This window comes from Oncorhynchus kisutch, linkage group LG26 (assembly GCF_002021735.2).
Source record: "Oncorhynchus kisutch isolate 150728-3 linkage group LG26, Okis_V2, whole genome shotgun sequence".
NCBI classification, from domain to species: domain Eukaryota; kingdom Metazoa; phylum Chordata; class Actinopteri; order Salmoniformes; family Salmonidae; genus Oncorhynchus; species Oncorhynchus kisutch.
This window is the reverse complement of record NC_034199.2, coordinates 28747698-28753212: the sequence shown is the minus strand read 5'-3', so window position 1 is coordinate 28753212 and position 5515 is coordinate 28747698. Positions and strand designations below refer to the sequence as shown.

The window sequence follows — 5515 nt, the reverse complement described above, 5'->3', positions numbered from 1 at the left end:
ACTTGTAGATGACCTGGAGCCAATGGGTTTGGCGACAAGTATGAAGCGAGGGCCAGCCAACGAGAACATGGCTTTTGACACTAGAAGTAGACAAATGCTTCTTCTAGTTTTCAGAATAAGGGTGCAGGCAGTAGCTGTGTGAACATGGATACTGTAAAGAGTCCAGCCCTGAACTGCCTCTCTCCTATAGACATATGTAAAGGAGATCCAGAGAAAGGTGTTTCCTGTAGACCTACTTGAAGGAGATCCTGAGGGAGATAGGCGTGTACAATACTAAAGGAACCCACAAGAGCACCTGGGAACTGAAGCCAAAGTACCACCACTACCAGGGAAGCGGGGAGGAGATGAAGAGGGACGAGCCCAGAAAGGAACATCCTGCCTGGGATATAAATGCTCCCATCATGGTGGAGAGTCTTTCTGTTCTTTGACTGGTACCCAAAGTTACATGACCAGAGTGTCTGCTTGTTGTCAACCTGTTGGTAGGATGGTGTGGGGATCTTGAACTATGAACCATTTGCCTTAAAGCTACACTGGGTATTTTTTATGTGCTATTCTGATTTTATTTTTTTACCTTACTTAGAGAAGCTGCAACTGTGCAATAAATAATTTATAAAGAACTCCTATAAAATAATGGAACTATTGGTATTTGCATTTTTGACATTTTCTTTCACTGAATATGTAGGCCTACTTACAAAACATTTCAACAAAAAGGCCATTGGTATTAACATAAAATATCTTTCATGGATCCAATGATTCTATCATCTACATTTTTAAACAAATCAACACCACAACTGGAAATGTTTTACCCAGTGTTAGTTTTATTTTTCACAACTCAAATCAGGAAGTCCTAAGCTATCCCACTACTTTTAGTAAGGGTGTCACATCTAATGTAACTGTAAACCAAGCAAATGGAGGAGTCACACCTGCTCCCGCTCTCCTTCGCTGCCCAGCACTACACACTCCTGCCACCATCATTAAGCACACCTGTTTCCCTCCTCACGTGCATCAGCGATTCATTGGACTCACCTGGACTCAATCACCTGCTCTCATTACGTCCCCTATATCTGTCCGTCACCAGCTGTTCCCCACTTCAGCATTTATTGTCATGTCGTTTTGTTCCCCCTGTTCTGACGCTGGTCCTGTCCTGGTCATTGGCCATTCATGAAATGTTCAACTCCAGGTACCTGTTTCTCATCTCCAGCATAGGTTCTTACTGGAGGTCTGAGATTTAATCAATCAACAATAAATAACCAATTCATTAATTAATCACTGGACTGAAGCATTGTCTTTGCAGAGATTAACAAAGCATCCCAGCAAACTGTGACATATTGAATGTCCCAGGTAGAAATGTAACATATTAGACCTGACACAATTCCTTATTCTGCATGACAGAGGCATATCTGCTCTACTATATACACTACCGTACAAACGTTTGGGGTCACTTAGAAACAGTGATTGCTGTTTTTGAAAGAAAAGCAATTTGTCCATTTAAAATAACATTGAATTGATCAGAAATACAGTGTTGACATTTAATGTTGTAAATGACTATTGTAGCTGGAAACTGATGATTTTTAACGGAATATCAACAGTGAAGAGGTGACTCCAGGATGCTGGCCTTCTACGCAGTTGCAAAGAAAGAGCCACATCTCAGTCTGACCAATAAAAATAAAAAGGTAGTGTATATATATATATATTTACAGGATCAATACCAAAATACTGTCACAGCACCCCTTCAGTCAACCCCATATACATGACATGGTTTGGGCATCATACAGTGCCTTGCAAAAGTATTCACCCCCCTTGGTATTTTTCCTATTTTGTTGCATTACAACCTGTAAATTAAATTAATTTTATTTGGATTTCATGTAATGGACATACACAAAATAGTCCAAATTGGTGAAGTGAAAAACAATAACTTGTTAAAGAACTACAGGAAAAGTGGTGCATGCATATGTAACGGATGTGAAATAGCTAGCTAGTTAGCGGTGGTGCGCACTAAATAGCGTTTCAATCGGTGACATCACTTGCTCTGAGACCTTGAAGTAGTAGTTCCCCTTGCTCTGCAAGGGCCGCGGCTTTTGTGGAGCGATGGTTAACGATGCTTCGTGGGTGACTGTTGTTGATGTGTGCAGAGAGTTCCTGCTTCGCGCCCGGGTATGGGCGAGGGGACGGTCTAAAGTTATACTGTTACACATATGTATTCACCCGCTTTGCCACAAAGCCCCTAAATAAGATCTGGCGCAACCAATTACCTTCAGAAGTCACATAATTAGTTAAATAAAGTCCACCTGTGTGCAATCTAAGTGTAACATGATCTAAGTATATATACACCTGTTCTGAAAGGCCCCAGAGTCTGCAGCACCACCAAGCAAGCGGCACCATGGAGCTCTCCAAACAGGTCAGGGACAAAGTTGTGGAGAAGTACAGATCAGGGTTGGGTTATAAAAAAATATCCAAAACTTTGAACATCCCACAGAGCACCATTAAATCCATTATTTAAAAATGGAAAGAATATGGCACCACAACAAACCTGCCAAGAGAGGGCCGCCCACCAAAACTCACAGACCAGGCAAAGGGGGCATTAATCAGAGAGGCAAAAAAAGAGACCAAAGACAACCCTGAAGGAGCTGCAAAGGTCCACAGCGGAGATTGGAGTATCTGTCCGTAGGACCACTTTAAGCCGTACACTCCACAAAGCTGGACTAGAAACAATTCGGTTGGCCGTCCTCACGGAAGTCCAGCAGACCAACCATACCATCTGGGTTCATACACCTGTAAAGAACTAGGTGTAAGTGGATGAAGACATTTGGTCATTGTAACTCCACACGTTACTTCTTGTTAAGATATTTTATCAAGGTTTAAGATAAATGATTGAATAATTCTACTCAGAAACTTAACCATTAGGGATTAGAGGTTATGTAGCATGAACAAGGAGAAATTCAAAATAATAAACACTGCTCCAACTAGGTTGGAGTGGGGAAGAGAGGAATGCATGTGTGTGTGTCTAAAGTAAGCAAAGAGGGTCCTTAACCTATGTTTGAACCGACCCGGCTATAACTCTGTGGAGAATAAGACAGCGAGAGCCCCTCCAGGTTTTCCGTATCTGGGGGGGGGGGGACCGGAGCTGTCTGCTAAGTGGTAATAAACTGTGGTGAGACTTCAGGAGATAATCTAGATATATTGTGTGTCATGTATGTGCGCTAGGGAGTTGGAATGAACTTTTGACGCTGCTTTGTCCTGGTTGGAGAGGAGGGACATTTTAAAACCTATGACGTAATATGTAATATATAAACTGATGTACATGGTACTATGATCAGCTCTCTCGAGAATAAATGCTATTGGCTAATTTTGGTAGATTGGTCTCTGTCCATTTTATGCAAATAAGGATCTTACAAATTCTTAGAAACAGACAGTGATTTAAATTGGTTAATGAACACATAGGAATTGTTATAATCCTTTAACACTTTTTTTTTTAAAGCAAGCTCATAACTGTTGAATTTCGTAGGCCTGGAACTCCATTCCTCCAAAGGTGTCATCACAGCTTGACTGAGCAGAAATAGTTGTGATGTGAGGAATGTATGTGTAGCTGAATTTGCTGTAGGCAGTAGTAGATGTATAGCTGTAACTAGTGGTTACCTGGTAGTTCTTCATGTTGCCCATGATCTTCTTGATCTCCTCCTGAGCTCCAGCCATGAAGGGCTTCACTCTGTCTGGGTTGTTCTCCTCCAGCTTAGTCAAACACCTTATTCTATTTCAGGACCATCTGATAGGACTTGTCTATGTAAAGTCAGGCATAATGCAAAACTATGAGTTGAGATGATACCCAAGTCAATAAGTGGTTCCAAATCCTAATACACCTCACCTCTCACCACCACAACTCAGAGAGCTTATACCTGCAGTGGAGACGCACCTTTCCCTCAACTTCCAATAACATCCCATTTGGTGATTCTTTGATCTTGTAAATGTCAGAGAACATTTCATCCCCTGCAATAAAACAGAATGAATAGAAACCACATTAATAGCTCAGTCACAAGGTTACATTGTTGTCAGGTAGTTTGCCTTGGGCCTTCTACAGACTTCCCCAGGCCAGGTCCTGCTGCTGCCGGCTAACATAGCTGAGCTTGCCCACTAATCCTATTTGTTAGACGGCTGACAGACATGCTAGCAAGCACTGCTATGTTTACAAAGCTAATATAACTGGATTAGAAGCACAGATTTAAGCTAATATAGTATGCATGCAAATGCAAACCATTGAGTGATTGATAGCGTTTGCTGTTAGTTGACAGTCTTTTGTCAGCTGTCAAATCTGTCAGCGCGCGCATGGAACACAAGCAGCTGCAGGCTGACTAAGTAACAAGGTCTACATATCCCATTACCGTAAACTGAACCTGTTTTGCATCGCGATGAGTAAATATTCTCCTTTGGTTACATTACCAAACATTCATTTTTTCTTGATTAAAATCCCCGGAGTGTGTAATAGTAAAACAGTTTATAGTAAACACATACACAGCTGAGGTTACGTGTGGCCCTGTGCAAGGCCTCATAAACCTTTTGCATTTGCTTTCAGCTCCCCAACCAGAAGGTGGTATATAGGTTTCGTATTTCTTTGTGCAATTTGCAGCTATGAAACAAAATGTCAGAAAAACGTTTAAAACAGCTACTGCCACATTTTTCTGCTATAAATCCCACATGTGCTCACGATCGACTTTTGACTATTTTTATTCGCAAATGCTAATGTAATTCTCGCACTGTAGAGCCCTGCAAATTGACCACCCATCAACGTGGCTGCTGAAATACACATTATTACAAGCCAATACCTAAATCTACCTGCATTTGGCAAGCGGCAGGTGTTCATTTTATGCCCGATTTCCTTTTGCTGCGAGTTCAAAGATTTTTAATTTGCTTAATGCAACGAACAGTGCTCTCTACTGGAGCAAAATGCTTACAGCACCTAGTATTCTCAGACAGTGTTGCCAATTTAGCGACTTCGTCCCTATATTTAGCGAGTATTCAGACTCCTCTAGTGACACATTTTCAAAAAAAGCGACTAGCGACTTTTTCTGGTGTTATTGGAGACGGACGTGAAAGCACATATAGTTCTTACGGGTGCTGCCGGGGACCCCACCCCGGTCCCAAAGCACTCACATGCGGCCCAGTCCTCGCGCTGCAGTCAGAGCAGATGTTCAGCCCTCCGTGTCCAGACTGCAAATGAATCGCGCATGCGGAAAGCCGCTCCTGGCTGATCCGGCCCTGGCTTACTTTTCTTTTTAAACAATTAACCTGAATTAGGGCCAGACTAATTACCATAATTCTCACATTGCCATTGACAGTTTTTTTCTATTGTCTCTTTTTGGTCCATTTAGATTGTTAATGTACATTGTATACAAACAAAATGTAAAAATGTTATGGTTAAAAATGTTAATGTTTTACTGTGACTTGTTGTCGGCTCCTAAGTGGACCATAAGGTTAAAAACAAATTAAGAAAATAAAATTTAAAAAATAAACATTTTTAAAA

General features: G+C 41.4%; 1 long non-coding RNA gene across 1 annotated transcript; it reads right to left on the bottom strand.

Annotated features, from left to right (window-relative positions):
* Nucleotides 1-796: 796 nt before the first annotated feature.
* LOC116357726 (uncharacterized) lies at nucleotides 797-5235 on the bottom strand. The gene is made up of 4 exons (XR_004205665.1): nucleotides 5146-5235; nucleotides 3894-3984; nucleotides 3637-3777; nucleotides 797-2772 (listed from the first exon to the last, which is right to left on the bottom strand). It is a non-coding gene; the product is annotated as an uncharacterized LOC116357726 (long non-coding RNA).
* Nucleotides 5236-5515: the final 280 nt, after the last annotated feature.